Source organism: Aquila chrysaetos, chromosome 5 (assembly GCF_900496995.4).
Source record: "Aquila chrysaetos chrysaetos chromosome 5, bAquChr1.4, whole genome shotgun sequence".
Taxonomy (NCBI): domain Eukaryota; kingdom Metazoa; phylum Chordata; class Aves; order Accipitriformes; family Accipitridae; genus Aquila; species Aquila chrysaetos.
Window position 1 is genome coordinate 48,588,362 of NC_044008.1, and position 16,446 is coordinate 48,604,807.

The 16,446-nt window shown below is 38.6% G+C and overlaps 1 long non-coding RNA gene across 1 annotated transcript in view; it reads left to right on the forward strand.

Annotated features, from left to right (window-relative positions):
* Positions 1-16,446, forward strand: part of LOC115341622 — a 298,778-nt gene that overhangs the window by 70,799 nt on the left and 211,533 nt on the right. Inside the window, exon 2 of the long non-coding RNA XR_003923462.2 lies at positions 12,818-13,010. This is a non-coding gene — a long non-coding RNA (uncharacterized LOC115341622). The remainder of the gene's footprint in view (positions 1-12,817; positions 13,011-16,446) is intronic.

The following is a 16,446-nucleotide window of genomic DNA, read 5'->3' on the forward strand; positions in this document are numbered from 1 at the left end:
TATTATTTCTGCAGGTTCTTTCAGACTAAGTTGTGGACTGTTGTGGTTTCAGCCCAGCTGGTACAAAGGACCACGCAGCTGCTCGCTCACTCCTCCCGCCCCCCTCCGGTGGGGTGGGGAGGAGAATCAGAAAGGAGAAAAGAAAAAAACCTGGAACCTCGAGAGTTGAGATAAGGACAATTTACTGGGACAACACAAAAAGAGAAGTTACAACAACAACAACGGTACTAATAAAAGAGTATACAAAACGAGTGATGCACAGTGCAACTGCTCACCACCCAGAACCTGACACTCTGCCACTTCCCCCACTGAAAGCTGAGAGGGCCTCCCCCCCAGCCTGCTCCCCATTTATATACTGAGCATGATGTCACATGGTATGGAATAGCTCCTTGCCTAGTTCAGGTCAGCTGCCCCGGCTGTGCCCCCTCCCAGGTTCCTGTGAAAATTAACTCTATCCCAGCTGAACCAAGGACATGGACTTATTTGTGCAGATAAAAGAAATGTATCTTCATTGTCTAAATATTGTAAAAATATGGGGTTTAAATTTTGCAATCAATTTCTCATGTGGTGCTTCGAATGGATGAGAAAGCATGCTAAAGTAAAACTAGCGTGATTGGTTATGACTTCAGACCCTGAGGACCTGAGAGACTGGCTGAAATACTGCTCACGTTTTGTGCTAAGATATTGTCTGTCCTTTTGGTACCTCTTTGTGTCTTCTCTCATTAGGGTCTTGAAGGACATCTGCTGAATCTAAGATATCGTGTATTTATGAATTTTTTAAAAATACATAACTACTTACGCAATGAAAATAATTTGGTCTGAGTGTTTATCTCAAGAAAGTTCTGTCAGGTCTGCTGTTTGACACTTTTTCACACTCAGTTTTAGAGAATGTGTATGGGAAGGGAACCAGCTAAGCTCCTGCTCTGGTGAGATGCTGCTCCAGAAAGGAGAATCTTGGTTTTAGAGACCTTATGACTTCACAAGCTCTGTAGGGTTTAGCTTCTGTTGCTATGTTTGAGGACTGGGTTGTATTTGGAGCCAAGAAAATGCTGTAGAGCCATGAGGATTAGTGTTCAGTCCTGGCACAACTGAAAGCCAGAAGTTATTGCTTGCATGAGCCATACCGTATCTGTCTCTTCTTGCCACCTTCACCAGCTTTATCAACCTAATAAAATGAGAAAAATCTCACCCTATTGCTCAACCATAGCAAGTTGAGGCTTTCTGAAAATTTAAAGGTCATGGTTTTCCATTGCTAGATGGGTAGATATTTCTCATTTATGCCTCTGAAAACTTCCTAAAAAGACCTTAGAGCATTTTTAGTTAGCCTGTTCCAATATGTTACTACTGTTTAAAGCAGAAGATTCAGGTAATGAGGGCTGTAAACCTGTGCAGAGATGCATTATGGTAATTTCAACATACCCACTGGTGGTTTGAGATTGCTTCTATCTTCACCTGTGTACTAAGCCTCATTTCTTTCAAAAAAATTAGACCTGCAAATTCCCAATTTGTAGTAACTATAATAACCAGCTTATGTAAAGTAAAATAACAAATAAAAATTTAATTGGTAATCACTTAGCTGAAGACTATTAATTGCCAATTGTTTTGGGGCAAAGTTTATCAGTGCCTAAAAGACTACTGAAATATAATTTAGACTTTTGAATCACAGGTTCTTTTGAAAAGTTGAACTAAAAATCAGACTATGGATTTGCAAAAACCTTCAGTTATTCAGAAAATCCTGGCATTGCTAACATTAAGAGTACAAAAGTACTCAGGACCTGATTGATTAAAATCTCATATCAAATGGAATGGTACCTGTGACTGGGTGATCTGTATTGCACAGGTTTTTTAAGCATATCTCTTCTGTAGACAAGTACCCCAATAAAATGGATGATAGTAGTATGGCAAACATTAGAAAGTTCCTGTACTTGCAGAGTAGTGAATTTCTGTTCTAAATGGCTAAGACCATTTTGGTTGTGTTCAGTGTATTTTTACTTCTGAATTTCATTTTCCTACATCAAGAATGCCTGAAATTGCAGAGATAAAGGCATTGAAATAAATGTTATTAAAGCATTTCCCGAGCTTCTGGTAAACTGATTTACATGCAGCAGCTGTGGGGTAAACTGAAACAGTAATTGACCCCATTGCCCTCTTCTGGTTGTTCAAGGTGGAGTAATCTCAGGGGGACCTGTTCATCTCTATACCATAGTACTAGATGACTGCAGAGTAATTACAAGGAATTCAGGTTTAGACTTATAAAGATTTGTCACTAGGCAGTGGATATCATTGGGCTCAGTAAAATCAACAAGCTTATAATTAGTCTGAACTATCTAACAGTAACCTAATTTAAAAATGCAAATAATAAAAACATCTACCATATCATTAAAAAAGTCTTAAAATATTACAGATTCCAGTCACAGAAGAGAGAGCTGATCTTGAAAAGCTTGATGCCAATTATGTGCTTCACTGAATTAAAATGAACTCATGTTATTAATAAAGACTCAAATGATCTAGTCTGCTAGTCCAACCTTTCACCACCTCACACTTTCATTAGAAATGAACTTTTCAATTAAGAACTGTCTTCTAAAACTTAGTACTGAGTTCCAAAATTAAGTTTGCCAGACTGTGATTCAGTCACATGAACTTAAGTAATACAGAACAGTCTTGCAAAATTTGACACTGTGACATATCATTCTCTTATACTGCTTCATGGGTCCTTTCACATTAAGCGATCATCTTGTTCAGGCCATTGACAGTGAAAACTAGATCCAGCTGAGCGGTGACTTTTAGAAGAAAAAGGCTCAGAAATAAGCCAGATGTATACAAAGCATAACACCTATCAAAGGCAATATTGAAATCTGAAAATTGAAAAGCAGCTGTCAGAGCTCTTCTGATGAGTGCCAGAAGCAATGGATGGAGGGAAAAATATTAAAGCAAGCTTTGTGCTAATTTTTTTATAGTTCAAAGAACATTTTCTCATTAGAACCTCTTATTCTAATAATCCTCAAGGAAATCCCATTGATTAACTTGTGAACATTTGACATGTGAGACATTTTTGGACTTAGAGGGATGCTTGTGTTGTGATTATCAAGGCCTGGAATCAGGAGATGAGGGTTCTGTGGCTAATTTTGTACTGGAGTTTTTGTTGAATGTTGAACAAAATCTCTGGGGATTTATATAGATATTCAGGCTACATGCTACACTCCTCATTACTTTTAATGTCTATTTTTTATCAGAGTGCTTTGATATTACATACCTGGGATGGTGGTGTTTGGCTTAAATGGGTCAGATACTACTGGTGTGGGAGTTGTTTCAGTTGTAACCAATCTATAAAAAGAATACAAATTGAGAAAGGTGGTTAACTAGTTATGACATACTGTAATACCCATATCTGCTATGATGCTTAAGGAATTGTAAAAATAGAATGGAAATGCTGTAGCGTTTTGAAAAGAACTTCTCTGTATAGAATGGCTCTGCAGAAGCAGTTGGATTTGCTCTCCCAAAGCAGGTCAGACATAGTATTTGGGTTAAATAGATTTACTGCAAAATGAATGGTGAACTATAAAAGAGAAAAAAAAAAAAAAAGGTTAATTTGGTGTGTTCCTGGAAGTGCCTTTGAGTTGAGGTGGCTTCTTGTACACCCATGGAAGTCAAACTTTTTATTGAAAGCTTATTTTTTGTAGTTGAATATCCTCTTTTTATTAAAAACAAACAAAAAAACAAACAAACAAAAAACAGTTCAAAAATTTGTCATGTCAGAAAAAGTAAAAGTAAAGACTTCAGAAAATATTCAAATAACTATTTCCTTCAAAGGTTAAGATAAAAATGCAAATTTTGTGAGCGTTGGCATGTTTTCCCTTTTTACAAAATATTCTTTGGACTTAGCCCTTGTTACCTATTAATAAAATTTTATTTTGTGGAGCATTTGGCTTCAGAAATCTTGAGAAAATAGGGCTTTTGGGGGCAGGTGGAGACAGGGTATTCTGGGTATTGGAGTGTGAGTACTAGGTTCAGAGGAATCCTGAGGCTGTGGGGAGTGAGGTCTAAAGACCACAATCTGGAAACTGCTTCATTTGTCAGAGTTCTCAGTGAGATGTAAAATTCCAAAATAATTTTTCTTCACAGGAGGACCAAGACAAAGCACAAGTCCATAAATCAGGACTGAATGAGACTTGATTTTTCTCCCTCTTCACTGAATTTTGATTAAGGACAAGAATGTAAACAATTATCCTTACAAAAAGTGTCCTGAATGGCGAAATCTCTCACTAAGTGCTTAGGACAAGAGTCTTCTAAAACATCTTGGCATAAATAGTGTAGCGGATTGCTTTGGATTTGTTATTGTCCAGTAGTAGGCTGGAGACTGGAGGAGTCCCTACAGTAACTTCAGTTGTGGTGATGAAAATCCATGATAATATTATGACACCATTTATAATATGTTTGGGAGTGGAAATGGTCCCTAATTTTTCTTGATGTGCACAGAATATTTAGAACATAATTGCTGTTGCACCTGTCATGAACTTGAAAGCTTTTGTGAACGCAATGTTCCTTCTCCCACCCCTCCTTTTGCAGGTGTAATTAAATTCTCATCCTCTAATACACTTGCATGGTCTGCTGAACCATTACCTTCTCTATCCCTTACAACTCAATATTTTGGTCCTGAAAATATCTCCAGCTGCTGTAGCAACAATATTTGGCTTAATCTCTGTACTAGTGATACTAACACATTTGGCAGATAGTAGGGCTTTGTGGAAAGTTGTGTGATGAGTAACTGGGCTGGTATTGTTTTTCTTTCCAGTCTTGTGTTTGATACATATAACATGGAGAAAAAAGCATGTTCTTAGAGTGAGGAATTATTTTGCTCATTTAAAATTACAAGTGCAACCATAAAGTTGTTTTTATAAGTGGCTACCACTAGCATATCAAATTCCAGCTAGCACTTTGAGGTTCACTTCACCACAGATACTGAAGAACTTTAACAGAGGATGGCAAAAGAGAAAAAAGGATAGTAGAAGACCAAGTGAATGACAGTTTCTCTGGGAATCATCCTCCAACAGAGTGCTCCAATAAAATTTTTCCTTGAGCTGTTTTCCTTTTCTATACCTGGGGAAGCTAAACAATTCATAACTAAGTGCCAGTCACCACAGCCCAGAAGTAGCACTGAAGAATTTACTAGGGCTCAGAGCAGCCGTATCAGACAATGGTGGAAATCTCACAGAGAGACAGATAAAGAAGTTTTGGAATATTTGCCTCAGAGGAAAGTAGTAAAATTGTATAAAAAATGAATGTAATAGGAAATAAGAGAAAGGAAGAATAAAGCTTTCTTCTAATAGAAGCTTTAGTATTATACAATCATATTACATTGCAGGATGTATTGGGTTTTCGTGACAAGGTTTTGGCAGCAGGGGGGTTACAGGGGTGGCTTCTGTGAGAAGCTACTAGAAGCTTCCCCTATATCCGACGGAGCTAATGCCAGTCGGCTCCAAGATGGACCCACCGCTGGCCAAGGCCAAGCCCATCAGTGACGGTAGTAGTGCCTCTGGGATAACAGATTTAAGAAGGGAAAAAAAAGACTGTGCAATGGCAACTTCAACCAAAGAGAGGAGTGAATATGTGAGAGAAACAACTCTGCAGACACCAAGGTCAGTGAAGTAGGAGGGGGACAAGGTGCTTCAGGCGCTGGAGCAGAGACTCCCCTGCAGCCTGTGGGGAAGACCGTGGTGAGGCAGGCTGTCCCCCTGCAGCCCAGGGAGGTCCACGGTGGAGCAGATCTCCACCTGCAGCCCGGGGAGGACCCCACCCAGAGTAGGTGGATGCCCAAAGGAGGCTGTGACCCCGTGGGAGGCCCACTCTGGAGCAGGCTCCTGGCAGGACCTGTGGACCCGCGGAGAGAGGAGCCCACACTGGAGCAGGTTTGCTGGCAGGACTTGTGACCCTGAGGGGGACCCACGCTGGGGCAGTCTGTGCCTGAAGGACTGCACCCCATGGAAGGGACCCAGGCTGGAGCAGTTTGTGAAGAACTGCAGCCTGTGGGAAGGACTCACATTGGAGAAGTTCATGGAGTCCCTCCTGTGGGAGGGACCCCACACTGGAGCAGGGGAAGAATATGAGGAGTCCTCCCCCTGAGGAGAAAAGAGTGGCAGAGACAACGTGTGATGAACTGACTGCAACCCCCATTCCCCATCCCCCTGTGCCACTGAGGGGGAGGAGGTAGAGAAAATTGGGAGTGGAGTTGAGCCTGGGAAGAAGGGGAGGGGTGGGGAGGAGGTGTTTTTAAGATTTGATTTTATTTCTCATTACCCTACTCTGGTTTGATTGGCAAAAAATTAAGTTAATTTTCCCCAAGTCGAGTCTGTTTTGCCTGTGATGGTAATCGGTTGAGTGATCTCTCTCTGTTCTTACCTTGACCCACGAGCCTTTTGTTATATTTTCTCTCCCCTGTCCAGTTGAGGAGGGGGAGTGGTAAAGCACCTTTGGTGGGCACCTGGCATCCAGTCAGGGTCAGCCCACCATGCAGAAGTAGCAAAGCCATTTCATGATTTTCTGTTTTCAAATACTTAGATGATTTTTCAATGGGTTTCATAGGCATTTGCCATCAGCAAACAGAGATGAGACCTGGAAATCTTTGGATCCATTCTAGCCTCTTGGAGTACCTGCATCCTCTCCAACCTGCCCAGTCTTGGCTTTTCCCTGCATTGGCTTATGGGTTTTGCTGATAAAAAAGTCTTTGTCTTCATAAAGTAGGTTTTTCACATGCATTGCCTTGTCCGTTGTCATGGTTTAACCTCAGCCAGCACCTGAGCACCATGCAGGGGCTCGCTCACTTCACCGCCACCCAGTGGGACAAGGGAGAGAATCAGGAAAAAAAAGTAAAACTTGTGGGTTGAGGTAAAGACAGTTTAATAGGACAGAAAGGAAGAAAATAATAATGATAATAATAAAATGACAATAATAATAATAATAATAAAAGAATTGGAATATACAAAACAAGTGATGCACAATGCAATTGCTCACTACTCATTGATCAATGCCCAGAGTGGCGATCCACCCCCCTGCCCCTGCCAACTCCCCCCAGTTTAGATACTAGGTGTGATGTTGCATGGTATGGAATTTTCCTTTGGCCAGTTTGGGTCATGTGTCCTGGCTGTGTCCCCTCCCAACTTCTTGTGCCCCTCCAGCCTTCTTGCTGGCTGGGCACAAGAAGCTGAAAAATCCTTGCCTTAATATGAACACTACTTAGCAGCAACTGAAAACATCAGTGTGTTATCAATATAATTCTCATACTAAATCCAAAACATAACCCTATACCAGCTACTAGAAAGAAAATTAACTCTATCCCAGCCAAAACCAGACATCCATATTTTATTAGACCTGGTTTATTTACCTGGCTACAGTGTCTAACCTCCATATCTTCCCTTTTGTCTCTCTTACTCCTTCAGCCTCACTCCCAGATATCTCCTAACTGGGACTTGTTCCTCAACAGCACTTTGTCTCCGCTTCACCTCTTCTGGATTCTACCTTAGTGTCTCTGCTCAGCAGTCTACTTGCTTCTGAGTAGACCTAGTTCCATTTGCTCTCCATCTTCTTTCTTCCGGCCCAAATGTTCTGGGCCTCAGTCTGCCTTTTCCCCACCCTTCTCCAGTCCCTTTTCATTCCTCAGGCTCCTCTTGCCAGTCTGTTCCCCTGAAGGATTGGTCCTCTCTCTTTATATTTGAGTCTGAGAGCTGCCTCTTCTGTATTGCTTGGACTTAGTAAGGAGAGTATTGGAACAGCAGCAAAGACGTCTGGCCTTAGTTCAGATTGTTAGACTCAGGTTTGGCACAAAGCTGCAATTGCAGAGAAAGACCTTCTCAGGTCCCTGGAGCATGTCCAGTACAGACAGAAAGGTTGGGAAGTCCAGGAAGTACTGGCTGTGCATAAACCACAAGGCTTGCAAGTTGGACATTTTTGAGTGGCTTTTCATCAAGAGTGCAAAAGGCACAAGATCTCTGCCAATTTGCAAGTCGGTATTCTAAAGCATGGCATTTCTTACAGAAAGGGTTTTCAGAATCTTTTAACATTCTAAAATAATGCTATTTCTGCTAGCCTTTTTCTTGGGAGTGGCTGCAGTATTTTGACTGAAATTTTCCAGGAAAATTCAGGCCAAGGCAGACACATGACACAGAGGATCAGAGCTTTTTCACTAGTGTAAGTGATTGAAAACAGGATCTTTAGCAGGGGCACTACTTCAGCCTTAATTGAATAATATTTTGTCAGGGAAGGTTTTTACTGTCTTTCTCTGCAGGTGTATATTTCTTAATTCTTCTACTTTTAATACCTGTTCCTTAAAGCTTGTTATTCTATTCATCTTTATCATTATTGTTTTAGTACTTCAGTAAGCAAGCAGTGACATGAGAACACTTGACATTTGCAGTGAAGTCTGACCACAGATACATACTCCCCTGTAAGTGTATAACCTGTGTTCTTGCTAATGTTTCATGCTGTTCTTATGTAAACGAACTAAAAATCCAAGTATAAGTGAATGAGAAGAATAACATTTTTATTTCTTTGCATTGGAAGTGGATTGAGCAAAGATGTAAATAACTTCATTTTCCTAGCATCAGCTGAGGGAAGTGAGAAATAAGGTGTATTGAGCTTCTTTTTTCCCCTGTTGATTTTTCACAGGTGTTTTAGTTCTAAGCTGTAGTTGTCAAATTCATGTCCTCCAAAGACATTAAATCAACCTCAGAATGTTTGTAAGAACTCCATAACTGTAGACACTGGATCAGAGACTCCTAACCAAGAACATGGGTTTAAGACCTCACATTCAAAGGTGTTTTTGAAAAGTTATGCTGATCTGATTCATACTCTTCATTGTGTCACAACTTAAATTATTACATGCCTCTTACAGTTCCATTTGAATCCCAGCAGAGGAAACTTAGTTATCAGAGTCCTTTTGAGTAAAAATTGTTATGTGGGAAGAACTCAGCTTGATTCTTACATTTCCAAGCTTTGTAGAAAAATTGTTCATGTTTGCAAAACAGCAAAATTGATGTGAAACTTTGTGATATTTAACCAAGAACTGCCTTTTCCCCAGTCTCTTTCAACATAGAATTTTCCTGTTGTCTATTTTTCATTAAAAGCTGAATGACTGCCAATATTTTTCAGTTATTTCAGACATTGTAAAAGCTTATATTGCAGAAGACTTTTTTATATGAATTTTAGGTTTGTTTATAGCACCTTGCTTCAGAATTACCATTTTCATGCTTTGCAAGCTAGTTTTTCTAAAACTACATTAGACACGTTTCAAAGGTAATTTTAATCCACTAAATATACAGGAAGCCATGGAATCCTTATTATGCATGGAATTTTTTTTTAAAGAGGTCCTGGATATCTGTTAGGCATTTAGAACACACTGTGCAATATTGTCCATTGGTTCTGAAATGTGAACAGTTGAAATCACTCCTAGATACAGTTGCAATGATAATATACATGTATACATGTACTAGTACACATGAATATATCTTGCCTTTATGAATCAAGTGCTGTGTTTTAAATCCAGTTGTATCCAATGATGTATTTACCTTAGGCATTCTGTAGGCTGACCTGCACTCTGCTGAAATCACCTTAACATGGACAATAAAGTTTAGCGCAAGCGACTGAGCATTTTGTCAACTTATTCTCCAGCAAGTCGCTGAACTGTAGGAGGGAATGTATGGATTCTGTAATAGTTCAGTATTCTTATAGCAATAAAGAAATTGTTTTCCTAACTCCATTTCCTCCTTAGAAGACAGGCATGAATATTATAAGCCATTAAGTATTTAATCTACAATGGTGATATTTTTTAATCTTTATATCCATATAGCAATGCAAATCTTTTGAATTGAACTATCTCTGGGAAAAAATGTGTACATATAGCTTATACTTCCTTCCTTCCTCTCCCCCTCCCTTTTTTTTTGGTGAAAAGAAGAAAATAATTCTAAATGCATGGAAATGGTTTTGTTCTCTAACTTTGCAAAGTGTTCTCTGAGCCTGTAGAAAGCTAGCATGTTTGTTTCTACTGTGATAAACACAACAGAGTATAGCAAGCTGGTGTGGCATGTGTTGTTCCATGTGTGGCTGTGCAAAACATTCAGTGCTTTTCTACCGATGTGAAATATGTGAAACACTTTTAGGGATCGATATTAAATGCAACAAGTTTCTCATTCCCAGTTATAAAGTTTTGATTTTTTTTTCTGTGTAACCTTATCTGTCTTTCCCTGGACTTGGAATAACAAGAAAGACTGAGTAAGCATAAAGAATTTGGAAGCACAAGAAGGACTGTAGAATCCTTCCTTTTAAAAGTACAGATTGAAGATTTGGCAATGTGGTATGGGCCTCTCTTCCTAGACACAGCCTTGAGTTTAGCAGGGCTGATAGGGATTAAGATCAGTAATACTTCTTGTCCTCATTTTGTGTAGAGCCATCTAATGAAGACCAGATCACCTGGCATTCACTGACACTTAAAGTTTAACTGAGAGGTCTAGGAATGAATGAATGTGGAGGCTGACTGACCTCCCCATAGGATCCATATAGTTGAGGTTTTGATTGGGTTGTGTATTGAAGGCAAGGCACAAACCTTGTCTATTCTCTGCTTCCTAAGTGGCTAAATGAAATATTTTGTTCTCCAGACCTCATGATGGCATTAATTGAAATAGAAGTATTTTCACTCTTTGTCCAGTTTTTAGTAAAAGCTTGTTCCTCTGCTTTATTAGTTGTTACATTATAATGAACATTCCAGAAAAGGGGATCTGTTTTATCCTGTCTGCATATTGGGTTTTCCTTTTATCAAAGTGTACCCTAACACCTTTTTAAATGGAAGATAAAGACTGAAAAGGAAGCATTGTCTATTATAATTTTTTCCAACATTTTAGTGTGGTTTTGTAGATGGCTGAAGACATTTGGCGATATTTACTACATGTGGAACAAGAAGTTGGAACTGGGGAGGGATGTTAAGAGAAGATGGAGAACACAATATGCGTCATAAACTGTTTCATAATTTAATGTTTGTCATTTAGGGGGGTCCATCATATAATTTAATGTCATGCAGACTGAAACAGTGAAAATGCTGCGGTTTTCTTCATTAAAGTGTTTGAGCTTTAATAGCAAGTGGCTGTGATGACAAGTTCTAGATCTCCTAGGAAACTACAGTATGATTGAGTAAAGCCTGTCACATAGTGCAGTCTTGCTTATGGTCTGGGTTTTTCTTCTGTAGGAGCAACACTTGTCTGGGATGACTATGTGAATAAACCCCTTAAGGAAGGACATAGAATATATTCTATAATTTATTTGCAATTACTTGTAATAAAAACATTTATTGCAGCATTTACTATATCAAAGGCACTAAATGGAATTATCTGGGAAAAAGTTCATTATTCACAAAAACTATTTTTGGAGAAGTTTATGGTCAACCACTCTTTTTTTCTATACCATTTACATTAGAAATGAAGTTTGAATGTAAAAATTCTAGGGCTGTCTCGTTTTTATATCTATGGCCTTTGATGACTGTTTAACTCTAAAATGACATATTCATTTCTGCTTCTCAGTACATGCCTGAAAGATACAATATCCTGTAAATGATGTCTTCCCATAGCTGGCAGTATAAAAAGGAGTACATAAAGTTTGTAGGGTCCCCCCTGCCTACACAGGGAACTGCTTCTGCATAGTTAGCTTTTCATTCTTGACTCATAACTCTGAACTGCCAGAGTGATTATTTAAATTGTAATTGCCATTGATGGGCAGAAAGAAGGAAGTTTATGTGTCCATATGAATTATTAAATACCATACCAAGATGTCACCTCGTAACATTTTGTTAAAATGCCATGATATTCTAAACAGCCTGAAAAGCATGTTGAAAATGGATCCATTTGCAAGCTTTTAGACATCGTTTAATGGTTATTGCGGATAAATTACAATGAATAATTTACTTGATGAATTGCACCTTTTTCTTAGTGAAATATCTTTAAAGACCTGCAACTTTCTCAGATTATGATTTTTTTTATTTAAGAGGTGTTTGTGTGAGTTGAGCTGAGTATGGGTACTCCCTTACTGCTGTTTCTGTTCTGAGATTAGATATTTATAAGAAAAGTGTACATATTGCCATATAAGTTTGAACTGCTGTTTTGTGCGGGACAGGAAGGCCTACCTTTTATCACAGTGTATGAGCACACAGACAAGTCACTCAGATAATTTTCAGTTGGTTTGCTGCATGGGAAACATCCTTGTGCATGCTCATGCCCTGATATACACAACAGAAAATAGAAGATAAATTGCATTTTTTCACTGGGGGATAAGCAACCTCACCCTTTTAAGAGCTCAAAACATGCAGAGTTACCATGGAATAATTGGTGAAACTTAGCTTTCTCTGCAGTGAAGTGTGCATGTGTCTATTTTCTCTTTTCAGAAACTTGCTTCAGAATATAGTACCATCAAGCAATTATGGGACAAATGTGGGAAGGAAAAGTTTCTCCTTTATCTCTATCAGTTGTTATTTATAGAGCTAAGGGGTATCAGTTCTGTATTTATTTTTGTAATGCCTTGAAGCATGAGGATGCATGCTTTTTATTCAGTTCTCACTAATAAACTTGTATTTCTCCTCATTATCCGTAGATGTCTAACCTGTCTAGTTTCTGGTATGAATACTTGAAAGAAACAAATTAAAAATTCACTTTCTGTGTTCATTCATGCTGATGAAACCCAATTAAATGAAAATTCATGTAAAGCAAATGCAAGAAAGAGGTAAATGTAGCCAAGACAAATGTATTTAAGATTTCAAAACTTTTTTTTTTTCTTTTTCCTTTTGCAGTATTTGCTGTCTCTTTTAGAAATCTCAAGAGAACGTATGAGTTTTCAGAAAATGGATGAATGAATACCCTCTAGAGGCAGAGTTCAGTTGGGGAAAATTCCAAGATACGGAGAACAGGTATCAGTGAACATAAACAATACTGCTGTGCAGAGAAGAGAGTTGGGATTACTCAAGGCTCACATAAATACATACAGTAAGTGCAGTTTGAAAGTTGAAGGGGCTCCTTTGGGCAGAAAATCTTTGAATACTGTAGCTTTAAACAAAGTCATTTTCATAAGCATTGAATCTGAATCTCAAAGCAAACTTGATCTGCATAAAATTCAGCCAGAGGATCTCCTAATAAGTTCAAAGTAGGGCTTAATGGAATTGTACCTTGATGCAGAAACCTTTGGCATTTTTGTGGCTAACAGTATTTTAGGAGCTATATGGAATTTAAATAAAATCATTGCGTAGGAAATGAACAGTGTGAATTGTGGAATTCTTTGTTATTTGGCAACACTGAAAAGCAGGTGTGAAAAACATGGCTGAGTTAAGCTACGACAGGCATTACCCAGTGTTTTGGGGGCTTTTTTGATTGAAATAAAAAGAAATTAAACTTTTTTTGGGGGAGGGGGGATGCTACTGAAAATCAGCTCAGGTCAGTTCTGTAAAGAAATACAAATATGAGATGTTTTGTTTGGAACAAGTGATACATTTAAAAATAAAAGACTATTTAGAAATGTTAGAAATTCAGTGTTTAGCATTGTTCTGAAATTTTCCTCTTTTTAATTTTTTGGGCTGTCACACTTTCAGTCAAGTCACTGTCTAGTGAGTGTTTTTTTCCAAATTGGTTAAAATCTGAACCGGGTTGAACTTTACAGCTAAACCCATGAATCTTGATGATGTGAGCTCAACTTTCTGTAGCTAAAGACATTTGCAGTTTTTGTTGATTGGCATACAAAGGGGCAGGTATATTGCTAATAAAAGTTGTACAAAAACTTTACTACTTTTCTAGAGCTGTTATTCATACTCAACAGTACAGATCTACTCCTTTCAGTTTGAAAAGCAGTGGCCTATAATCTTCTACTCCGTCAATGATCTAAAACAACTTTGTGGTCTATGGTCTTTAAAACGGTTATTTGTTTTAAAACTCCAGTGGGACAAAACATCTGTTTTCAGCCTCTTGAATGCAGTGAACTGTCTCTGTTCTCTTTAACTGTTTTTCATCAGGGCTGTTGTTGTATCAAACCACTGAGAGCTCAATGAGATACGATAATATACTGATGATAAAGTTGCCGGGAGTAGAAAGTGCCAGATTACTTGATTTCTTGCAGTATTTCATATCACAACTGTCATTTGAAGGTCTAAGGGAATATTTGTTTTCCATTAGATGCTCATGTTCTATTTGTTTCCTACGGGATACCTATTTGTTTTTTATAATCTATTTGCATCTGTTATAAGGTGATTATGTATTTAAGGCCTGATTCATGCCACAGTAAATCAGTAATTATTCTAAAGGTGTCATTGACTCTACCAGTGTTAAACTGGCATGTTGGAAGACTACCAAAAACCTGTCCTGATAGGTACAGTGGATGATCTGCTGCTTTTTGTTACTGAAGAACCTCAGGCTTTTGTATTGTCTTTGTAACAGTCATATATGTTTGGAAAACCTTTTCTGCCTTATGGTTAGCTGTTATAATTAAAAGATAGAGATAACAACATAGAACATATCTCCTGTATATGCTGTCCTGTGCAACTACAGCACTTTTACTGGTTTAGATCCCTTCAGTGTACAAACATAGGGAGATGCTCTTATAAGGCATATTTACCTTAGGATGTCCATTAGCATTTCCCTAAACAGTTTGTGTCCTCTCTTATGTGATAGGAGAGATATCGATCAACTGCCTAGTAACTTAAATGGTCATAGCTTAATCAGGTAAACTTCTGCTTTTCCTGGCAATTGTGGGTTCTACTGCTGGGAGTCAATGCTGTAATATTTCTCTACTCTTGACAGAGAAATCAGCATCCTGATTTCTGCCAGTCTTCCAGCTGATATTTCTAAGCTCTGTACTATAGAGCAGTACATGATTATGGAATTCTTAAGAAATATTGCTGCTGTATTTTTTCCTGCTGCTGTAACTTCTGTAGCCTATAAAGGCTTACCCTTCACATATTTTATGTTAGCTGTTCTGACAAGGGAGAGAATCTTCCTACTGGTAAGCGTGTTATCTGCACAGATGATCTATCTGTAGATTTCTGAGGAAAAGTCAAATGACAACATGTCAGCTTCTCAGTTCTGGAGAAATTATCCCACACTACCCTGGCAGTGCTAATAGTTTACAAAATTCATGGTCTGTAATGGACTGTTTGCCTTAAAGGGCTTTGACAGTTTTGCTGAACTTAACTTGTACTCAGCTAAGAGATGATCTTTCTTCACTACATCACTTGCCATTTGAATAGGTCACATTTTGATAAGATGTCTTTGATTTGCTGACTGTGAAACTGCTTTATAAATCTTCCTTTATGCTTACACATTGCTCAAAAGATCCACCGTATCATTCTGAGAGCAAATACCTAATTATTTGCTGCTGAAAGCCATGTAAGAACACCTCTCTATTTCTGAAATCCTTTGGTGACATCTGCCACTGTAAGTTTACATCCAAAATGAATAATGCAATGGGAAGTGTTTTCATTCCATGGCCTTATTGAACTGGAGTCTGGCTTTGTGATAAGAGAAAAAAGTGAAGGCAGAGTGCCTGGGCGGGGGTCTTCAGTGGATTTTTGAGTTTATGCTGTCATGGCTGAGGAAGTGAAGATCTAGTCCATGCGTTGGCTTGTTTGACTGCATTATATCCAGGTCTGGAATTGAGCACTTGATGTCATCGAAATCAGGCCAAGCTGTACAGGTACTTCTACAACTCTCAAACATGGACCTCCTGAGACATTGCCCCTGAAACTGATTCTTCTTACAATTTTATGTCTTCTTAACTGGACACCACCATACTGTGAATTGGCATGAACGTACTGCACAAGAAAAGGTAATGAATATTTTAATGCTCAAGGAAAGGTTAATGAACAAGGTAATGAAAAAGTTCTACAACAGAGAGGAAACTGTTTCCCTGAATTAGTATCTGAATTCCATGCATAGGTCTTTGGCTGTGTCTTTGGCTATCTTCCAACTAGCAAATCTCCTTGTGAATCGTAGTTCTTTGTTTTTTAAATGCATATGAAGTCCATATCCAAGCTATTGTACATGCAAGCAGAGCAGCTGAGCATATCAGCCCTGTTGTCTGAGCATCTGACAATGCCCATAAAGTGTCTTATGAATATGATGCTAATCCTATTCCACCTCTTGTTTGGATCTATGAAAGGGAATTTTCTTAAATTGGGCCTTCAGCCATCAGTGCTCATGTTTGAAAAATGCTAACAGACATTCTGTTTATCACTTGTAATACTTGCCCATATGCCATGTGTTAGGTGTCAGGTGGAAGCATCCTTACTCCTTTGTATCATAGGAAGAAATACTGTGAAGTTCAACCTGGCTATATTCAGAACCCACTGAGTACATTCATTTGGCCAGAGGGCATCCCATTAAGCAGCATAAGGAAAGGCTCTTGCAATCACTAAAGACTTTTCTTGCTGTAATCCCT